Source organism: Heteronotia binoei, chromosome 7 (genome assembly GCF_032191835.1).
Source record: "Heteronotia binoei isolate CCM8104 ecotype False Entrance Well chromosome 7, APGP_CSIRO_Hbin_v1, whole genome shotgun sequence".
NCBI lineage: Eukaryota > Metazoa > Chordata > Lepidosauria > Squamata > Gekkonidae > Heteronotia > Heteronotia binoei.
The window spans coordinates 46,003,157-46,012,916 of record NC_083229.1 but is presented as its reverse complement, the minus strand read 5'-3'; the positions used below and the strand labels follow the sequence as shown (position 1 = coordinate 46,012,916).

General features: G+C 51.0%; 1 protein-coding gene across 1 annotated transcript in view; it reads left to right on the top strand.

The window, feature by feature from the left end:
* Positions 1-96: 96 nt before the first annotated feature.
* The window catches only part of CPNE3 (copine 3), a 31,217-nt gene continuing 21,553 nt past the window's right edge, over positions 97-9,760 (top strand). Inside the window, exon 1 of the mRNA XM_060243543.1 lies at positions 97-348. The gene's annotated coding sequence lies outside the window, so the exon portion shown is untranslated. The remainder of the gene's footprint in view (positions 349-9,760) is intronic.

Sequence of the window (9,760 nt, the reverse complement as noted above, 5' to 3'; positions counted from 1 at the left end):
CCCCAACTCTGTTTCGTAGCAACCCTTGGATTTCCCGCCTTCCCGTGACGTCACGTAGCAAACGTTAGTATTGCCGGCGGGGAGGGAGAGAAGACTAGAGTTATCACGTGATTATAGCAGCGCTTGGAACAGGGCTGGCTTTTTGTGGCTACGGTTTTAATGTTAAAAAAAATGTTGTGGTAAAGGAGAGAGTAGCGCATGCGCCCAGCAATTCTGGCGCCTCGGTTGCTCTGGTTACACAACCGGGGAGGGGTGGGAGAGGAAAGGGGAAGCAGCCACCACCCCAGATTAAACACCTGGGAGGCCTGACCTGCTCCGTTGGCGACGATTTCGTGACCTGGGAGTCGGGTGAGGCTCTGTTTAGGGAGAGGGGAGGTTGCAATCGGAGGAGATAAGTCTTGCAAAGTGTTGCATATCGCCTTGCACTCTATATTGACATATAACTAAGGCAGATTCAATGGGAGGGTCGTGTGGTAGGAACAGCAGAGGCGGCAGCTAAATCGGTAACTGCTAAATTGTTCGTGGCGATTGTGGTTTTGGAAAGTAGTTATGATGGTGGTTGGATGCCTGAAGAAATCCCCCCAAAGTTGGAACGCGGATCGAGGGGAAATCGCATAATTGCACTGAGGAGTTTCTTTCCCCCCCAATTGGCTAGTGTTCTTTTGGAGTCTTTTTTTTGGGGGGGGGGGGGGTTAATAATGTAAGGGGCTGTTTGTATAGATGTGTTTTGTCTCTGGAATTTCTTTAGTATTGAGCAATTTTTTGGAAGCATCTGAAAGTTAAATATATTTAAAAAAAAAAAAAAGTGGTCAAATTGTGAGAAATGGGAAAGCCCTGGAAAGAAATTGGAAACTGGAAGCAAATGAGGTGGGCTGTATTTGGCAGAAAAAGCAGGAGGTCTTCATATTGGGTTTGGCTCTTGTGTACTGATGCTGTTGTGAGAGACTACACGGTTAGTTAGGTATGTGAAGCTCATTTTCTGACATTACATCCCCCCCCCCCCGTGCAATGGGAATTTCAGTTTTATCTAGTTCTTCAGAGAGAAATATTTGCACCAACAATTGTGCAATCATAATGGTGTTCCATACATAGAGCCATTGATTTTCATAGCACTTTATCTTAGTCTTTTGTGTTTAGAACCATATTAACAAGCTATGAAAAGATAAGTCCTTGCCCCAATGAGGTTACAAATCTAAAGTCTGACATGATACAAGAGACAAGGAATGGAGAAGTGGTTACATTCGTTACATTATGCTTAGTTTCAGCAGAGGAAAAGGAAATGGGTGTAAGGAATTTTTGAGAAGGATTTGAAGGAGGTGAGAAAGGTGGCATTGTGTGGGTACTTGAGGAAGTGAAAGGGGATGCAAGGGAGAAAAGATGGAAGTCAGCTGAGAGTGGTGGAGAGAAAGATGGTCCAGAGTCCAGGTGTGGGGTATATCAGGAGAGATAATGGGCACAAGGCCATACAGGATTTTGAACACAAAGGTGAGGTGCTTCTGTGGGGTCTGGAAGCCTGTGGAGGGCTTTAAGAAAGAGTTGCGGGACCCGGTTAGAAAACACTAGAGGTAATGCTTTGGGTGTCAGAGGGCTGTATAGATGTGAAAGGGGGGGAGGGGCAGCAGCAGCAGAAGATCAGAGAAGAATGTTGCAGACATCATGAGAGTACCAAGGTTTTGTAAGGAGCAAGGGTTACATTTTTGCAGTAATTTAAAGAAATAAGTGATATGACTTGAGAAAAGCTGAATGATGACAGCAAAGGAAAGAAAAGAGCTGGCAATAAATCCAACCAAAGGTGAAGGAAAACAGATATAACATTTCTGGAGATGTTAAAGTCATGTAAGAAAAAGTTGGTTTGTTTTTAAAAAATTTTGAGGAAAATAGAAATATACCCAATTTTTTCTTATTTTTCTGTTTTACTATATAAAATAGCATATAAAATTATACTGTTTGGCATATTTATGGAATTTAGTGGTATATATGCTTTAGGCCACAATGCTGTGCATACTTAGTAGACCTAGTAAATTTGCTTAGAATTGGTTTTAAGAGACAGGCGGCTGCCAACTGCTGCACCCTATGCTAATTTAGTACCTTTGCCATCTGAGAGAGAGGGAAAAAAATAAAAACTGAAGGGGGAAAACAACTTAACTGAAAAAAAGAAAATGTTTCATTTGGATAAAAACAGCCTCATGCTCTCACAATAGGACCAATGTTCCCTTTAAGCTGCGTTAGTGAGCTAGCTCATAGTTTTTTAGCTTCTGGCTCACACATTTTTGTCTCAGCTCAGGAATGGCCCTAGAGCAAACTGATTTATGCAGCAGCTCACAACTTTAATGCCAGCAGCTCACTCACAAGACTCCACAGCTTGGAGGAAATATTGACTAGGACTAGCAGCGTATTTGAATATTGAGTGAAATTTAATAATGCTATAATGCTGTAAGGACAAATGAAATTTCCCCAGTGGAACCCTATGTAGAGTTATGGATTAGACAGGGTTAACTCTCAGTCACTCATTTTCCCCAACCCTTGCCCTAAATAAGGACAGTTTGAAAAATAAGTATGTATCCTTAAATTTATGGTGACTGCCAGGGATCGTTTTGTAGAAAAATAGATGGTGGAGATTATCTAGGGATTGTTATGCAGCTGCACCTACTTTTCAGTGAAGGTGGGAAGGAGGAGGTGGAACTCTCAGAAAGGTTCAGGAGCTGTGCTCCTGTGAGCTCCTGCTGAATCCGAGGCCTGGTGATAGCTCGCCAAGGATCTAAAGCTCATTAGGTCTCCTTAAGATAAGTGTTGTTGTTTTTTTAATTGCCTGAGGAGAGAGGAAGAAAATAAGTGGTGGGGAAGTTAGAACAAAGGAAAGAATACAGTGATGGGCAGAGGACTGGAGAGTGAGGAAAGTGGTATCACTAATGGAGGCAGGATGGGGGAAAGAAAGAGGCAGGAGTGAGGTGGCAGGGGGAGTGGCGAAGAGGAGAAGGTGATGATGACTGCAGTGGCAAGGTGGTAGAGAGATCAAGAAACTAACACAGAGGAAATGGGGACCAGCAGAAGAGGCTTACAGAATAAGGTGTGCAGGAGGGATTTTCCTTTTCAAAGCCCCCCCCCCCCAACCCTTTGCTGGTGATAGCACAGGCTTGATTTTGAAAACATATCCTCTACTTTCAGCTCCAAACAGCAATGCACGTCTGGGTGCAAGCCCCTCCAATCCTCATGTGAGTGCCTCAGCTCTTCTTCAGAGAACAAAAGTGGGCCAGTGGGAGGATAGGATTTCCCCTCTCCCATGAGTTAGTCCTTTTTTTGTCAGATCCCTTTTTTGGGGCTTTCTAGTCCTTCTGTAACGTACTCGAAGCGGAGACGAGAGTAGGGCAACATAGTTTATTAGGAGCACGTTGCAAGAGAGAGAGCACGCGGGCCGGGCCCCGCTTATATACAATTCCCGGTACAGCCTACTGGGTCGGTTAGGCCAATCCTGACCTGTTGAACTACCCGCCGCAACTGTTGATTGGCGGGTGATTCCGCGCCCTGCGCTGGAGGCTTCTGGGACAGCCCAGTTGCCTCTGCGCGGGGCGCATGTTGTTACTGATACACTACACCCCTCCCCCCCTAGTTAAGGAACATAGTCCTTGAGATACGCGGGAGGTCGGCGCTCCCGGGTGGACCGTCTAGGGAGGTCCGGTGGGGGATGCGCTGCTTCCGCGGTTGGTGCTTCGGCGGCCCGTGGTGTGGCCGGAGGCGGCGGGGCTGGCTCAGCGGGTCTTTTGGGCTCGGACCGTTCTGGTGTTCCCTGCGGCGGCGTGATGGGCGTTGGGGCCTCGTCCTCAGGTCGGCTCTCGGTTGGCCCCTCCCCGGACCACGCCTCTTCTGTGTCCGCCGGCTCCTCCGGTAGCGTGCGGCGGCGCAACTGGTCTATGTGCCGCCGTAATACCTGGCCCCCCTCGGTTGATATATCATAGTGGCGGGACCCCGTCACTCGTAGCACTCGGCCCGCCACCCAATCAGGCCCCCTTGCATAGTTCCGGGCGTAAACTGGGTCGCCCGCAAAGAACCCCCTGACTGCGTCCCGAACCTCGGGGCTCTCGCGGGTGTCTGACGCCCGGTCGGGGTGTAGTCTGTCCAGTCGGGTTGTCAGCTTGCGTCCCATTAGGAGCTCTGCCAGGCTCACCCCTGTGACCGGGTTGGGGGTGACCCTATTGTCGAAAAGGAATGCCGCTAATCGGTGGTCCCAGTCACCCTGCACAATTCGGCCCAGGGCTTCTTTCGTGGTGCGGACCATCCGCTCCGCCTGGCCGTTGGTGGCTGGGTGGAAGGGGGCAGATCTTATGTGCCTAATCAGGTATCTATGGAGGAACGCCTGGAAGTCTGCAGACGCGAACGCGGTCCCGTTGTCTGAGACTATGGTGTCCGGGATACCGTGTGTGCATAAGACCCTGCGCAGCGCTCGGATTGCGGCGGCGGATGAGGTGGACCCTACGGGGATGACCTCCAACCACTTGGTGTAGGCGTCCACAATTATCATGAAGATCTGCCCCTGGAATGGCCCCGCGAAATCGAGGTGGAGTCTCGACCATGGTTTCCGGGTTGACTCCCACCTAGTGGCGGGGGCGCTGGGAGGCTCGGGCCGCGACTCTTGACACGTTTGGCACCGTCGGACCCAGCTCTCTATCTCCCCATCCATCCCCGGCCACCAGACGTAGCTTCTGGCCAAGGCCTTCATTCGGACTATGCCGGGATGGGTCTCATGTAAGGATTCTAGGACACGCTTTTGCAGCGGGGGCGGAATCACCACCCTACTTCCCCATAACAGGCACCCCTTGTGGGCTGCTAGTTCCTCCCTCCTGGTCTTATATGGCTTGAATTCTTCCCCCATGTTCCCCTCCGGCCAGCCCCTCACCACCCAGTTGAGCACCCGTGCTAGTGTCTTGTGTTTCTGGGTGGCCTTGGCGACCTCCGCTGCGTGTAGGGGCGGCTCCGGGAGGCTCTCCATTAGCATGACCTGGTGTGCGGGGGCGGGGTCTGGACCCGTTTCCGGAAGCGGCAAGCGGCTGAGTGCGTCCGCGTGACCCATAGCCTTGCCGGCCCTGTGCACCAGTGTGTAAGTGTAGGAGTTGAGGAATTGGTTCCACCTCAACACGCGCTGCGACAGTATTTGGGGGGTTTGACGGTCGGGGGCCAGCAGACCTAAGAGGGGCTTGTGGTCCGTAGCTATGGTGAACCTCCGCCCATACAGGTATTCATGGAACTTGCGGACCCCCGCCACGATTGCCAGAGCCTCCTTGTCTATTTGCGTGTAGTTGCGCTCGGCTGGTGTCAGTGTGCGGGAGTAGTATGCGACCGGTACCTCCCTCCCGTCGGGGAGTTGGTGCCCCAGGACTGCTCCCACCCCGTATGGCGACGCATCGCAAGCCAGGATGACGGGGAGGCCCTCGTCAAAATGGTGGAGCACCGCATTAGACACCAAAACATCCTTGACTGCCTGAAACGCGGCTGCTTGGCGTTTGCCCCAAACCCAAGGGGCTTTTTTGTCCAGCAGGCGGTGCAGGGGCTCTGCTAGGGCCGCCTTGTGGGGGAGAAATGAATGGTAAAAGTTAAGCACCCCCAAGAAGCTTTGTAGCTCCGCTTTGCAGGTGGGGGCTGGCGCTTTCACAATGGCTCGGGTCTTTTCTTCCGTTGGGTGGATTCCCTCTGCGTCTATGGCGAACCCCAGGAACTCCACCCATGGGACCCCCAGCAGGCATTTCTCCCTCTTGACTTTGAGCCCCGCTGCCTGGAACCGGCGGAGTACCTCTCTTAGGCGGTTGCCGAATTCTTCGGGGTCCGGGGCGGCGACTAGCACGTCATCAAAAAACGGCTGGACTCCGGGGATCCCTTTCAGGAGAGTGTCCATTATACTCTGGAAGATCCCGGGAGCGACGCTAACCCCGAATTGAAGCCTCCTCACCCGGAAGGCCCCCCTGTGTGTCACTATAGTTTGGGCTTCCGCCGTCTTAGCATCTACCGGGAGCTGTTGGTAGGCCTGTGCCAGGTCCAGCTTCCCAAAGATCTTGGACCCCGCTAGGGCAGCCAGAACGTGGCTCACCACCGGCACTGGGTAGGGGTTATCCTGCAGTGCCTTGTTTATCGTGCATTTATAGTCTGCACAGATCCGCACCTCCCCGTTTGGCTTGATAGGGGTTACGATGGGGGTCTCCCAGGTGGCGTAGTCCACGGGCTCCAGGACTCCCTGGGCTGTGAGGCGGTCTAGTTCGGCCTCTATTTTTGGCTTTAAAGCGAACGGGACCCTCCTCGCCTTGAGCCGAATCGGCCTGACCGTGGGGTCTAGCGGTAGGGAGATGGCCGGCCCTTTGTAGCTCCCTAGAGAACCATCGAACACGTCAGGGAACTCTTGGCATATCTCCCCGAACCCCCTGGGTGTTAGGGTTTGCCCCACCCCTTCCACCCGGATCCCCAAGGGTTTGAACCACGCCAGTCCTAGCAGGGTGGTAAGCTGGCGCTTTACCACCAGGATGTCCAGCGGGCCGTAGAAGGACCCCCGCTCGACTTGCACCCGCGCCCACTCCGCGATTTGCACCGGATTCTTCTGAAAGTCCCGGAGTATGAAGTTCGCCGGCCTTAGTTGCAGCCGCTGGGGGGGACACAGCTTCCTCAGGGTTTCCTCCGCTATAATGGAGATGGAGGAACCAGAGTCCACTTCCATTTGGCAGGGGTTCCCTTCGATGAGGACCGCCATTTTGATTTTATCGGGGGTGGAGAGGGGCAAGTTCAGTACCTGCAGGGACGTGGAGTCCGTGGAGTGGAACTCCACCGACTCGTGATGCGTGGTCGGCCTCCGGCGGTTGGGCTTGGCTCGGCAAGCCCTCGCAATGTGGCCCGTTTTTCCGCAGCTCCGGCAGTCCCAGGTCCAGTACCGGCAGTCCCGCCTGTCGTGGGGGTCGCCGCAGCTGGCGCACTTGGTGGCCGGGACCCTCTCCGTCGCTGGGGGTCGTTCGGCCGCTCGGGGGCGTTGGGCGGCTCTGCTGGGTGGCCCGGCTGGGCGGCGCAGCTGGTGGGCTTCTTCCTCCTCTGGGCAGTCGTGGTCCAGCTCCTCGTGGTGGGCGGCTTCTGTCTGGGCCTTGGGGAAGGTCCTGGAGGTCCTCTCGAACGCCACCACCTCGCTGAAGGCGCTCTGGAGGGTGAGCTCTTCTTTGGCGAAGAGCTTCTGCTGGAGCCTCTCGTCGCGGAGGCCCCACGTGAATCGGTCGGCCAGGGTGTCTTCCAGCTGGGGGAAGTTGCAGTTCCCGGCGATCTTGCGGAGGGCCGCCAGGTAGTCGGCGACCGATTCCCCCACTGCCTGGTCCCTTCTGTGGAACAGGAACCGACGGGCCACCCGCGAAGGCTGTGGCGAGAAATGGCCGGTGAAGAGTCTGATGATCTCCTCGTAGGACTTCTCCGTGAGGCGGACGGGAGCCGAGAGACCCTTGGCGATCTCGAACGTGGCTGGCCCGCAGACGCTCAGGAGAACGTCCCTCTTCGTGCCGGCGTCGGTGACCTTGTTGACCCTGAGGTAGAACTCGACCCGCTCCGCGTAGGACTCCCAGCCCTCGGGATTGGCGGGGTCGAATGTCTCGATGTAGCCGGTGGTTCCGTTCTGTGTGGCCATGGCGGCGGCGGTCAGGACTCGTGGTTGCCCTAGATCTCCGTGGTAGCCGCTGAGGCTAACATCCCATCTTCGTCGCCAGTGTAACGTACTCGAAGCGGAGACGAGAGTAGAGCAACATAGTTTATTAGGAGCACGTTGCAAGAGAGAGAGCACGCGGGCCGGGCCCCGCTTATATACAATTCCCGGTACAGCCTACTGGGTCGGTCAGGCCAATCCTGACCTGTTGAACTACCCGCCGCAACTGTTGATTGGCGGGTGATTCCGCGCCCTGCGCTGGAGGCTTCTGGGACAGCCCAGTTGCCTCTGCGCGGGGCGCATGTTGTTACTGATACACTACACCTTCCATCTGGGTTTTAAAAGCTTTTAGTTTAACCAAGCATGGGGATTCTTATGTTCCAAAATTTGAATCTGATTCATGGTAAAAATAGTGCTGAAATAATAGAACTCTGAGCTGGAAATATCACCTGAATCTGGAATTAACTGGAATACAGGACATTATTATCTTATAGCTATTACCATTGTTTAATGTGAGCCTATAACTGGTTACTTGAGATGCTATGCCCTTTCTGCCAGTGGTACATGTGTTGTAATTCGTGTTGAGCCTGTTTATGGGAAAGGGTGGAATATAAGCCTACTTAATAAATATAAATAAATTAAATTTAGTTCTAAGTACATTGGACTTATAAATTCTTTAGGGAAGCGGTCTGAATGGCTGAATAAATAAAAAATGGGTAGTGGTGCAAAGAGTGAGGTCCTCCCCCACACAACTTTGAGAAGAGACTGTCCCTTTTGGATTATGAACTTTCTAGGGTATATTTTTATTTATGGTTTTTATTGATAAATGTGAGTCATATTTGAAATGAGAAATGATTTTGCTATACCTTTTGAAATGTTTCTGGGCTTCAGTATACTCTTGCCTTAAAAATCCATGCTTATGAACTGGACTAACTTTTAATGTGGTATAACAAAGGGGGCACATTGGTAATTTGCTAACATTTCAGTAGACGTTCACCTCAGACCTTATTAAAGTATAACAGAACTTGATGTCTGGGTGTGGCATGCTTTGTCACAAATTTTGAAAATCTTTTTAGGAAAAATTACTTTAGAGAAAGGTAGACATGTGATAGCCATTATGCCTTTGCTTTTCCACAGGGCTGATATTTACTAAAAAATAATGAGGTATATATTTTATAGACATATAACAGGTAGGCCAACCTGTTTAGCAAGTTAACATTGGTGCAAATTTATATGGTAAATATTTAAACTGTGTGATCTCAATCTATTTGTAGTATATTGTTGCTGGTTTTTGGAAATACCTTCCTGTGAGTGCTCTTGCAATAGCGCTGCATCTTTGCTTCTCTGGATATTAATCAGGCCTCAGATTCAGTGGGAGCTCACAGGAGCGCAGCTCCTGAACCTTTCTGAGAGTCCCACCTCCTCCTCTTGAGAGTTCCACCTCCTTGTCCATTGAATAGTAGGTGCAGCTGCATATTAACCCCTGGAAGAACTCCACCACCTATTTTTTCTACAAAATGACCTCTGATATTAATGATCCTCCAACTCTAAAGATTCAAACAATCTCATTTATGGATTGACAAAAAAATTAAGTAACATGGATGAGACAACTAAACACTCAGTCAGTCTCCATTCCAGTTCTCAAAGAGTTGATTTGATATTGTCAGTGATACACTCCAAGTTCATTGAGGCAAAATGACTGAAGCATTCGAAGTATCAAACCCCTCATTTCCAACAGGAGAGAGTGCAAACAGAATAGCATTATCAAAAATATCTAACAAAATCAGCTAACAAGTATGTCAAACAAAAATGTGTAACAAAATTAGCAGGAAAGCATTACTTCTGTTCATGAGCAAATGACAATAAATCATCAGAGCAACTAATGACTTCTGTTGCCTAAATGGGTTGAGCACAGATGTCATCATCCAGAAAAACCGGGAGTTGTTCTGCTGCTACTTAATCTTCTCACTAAATGGTAGACATGATCCTTTCAAATAAACTGTATGGTGTCTTCTGTCAAAAGCTCTTCTGTATGAGTCCACTTCTAGCAACACTCAAGACATCTTTTCAACCTCTTATGCCCCTGTGCTTCTCTAAACCATGGACCAG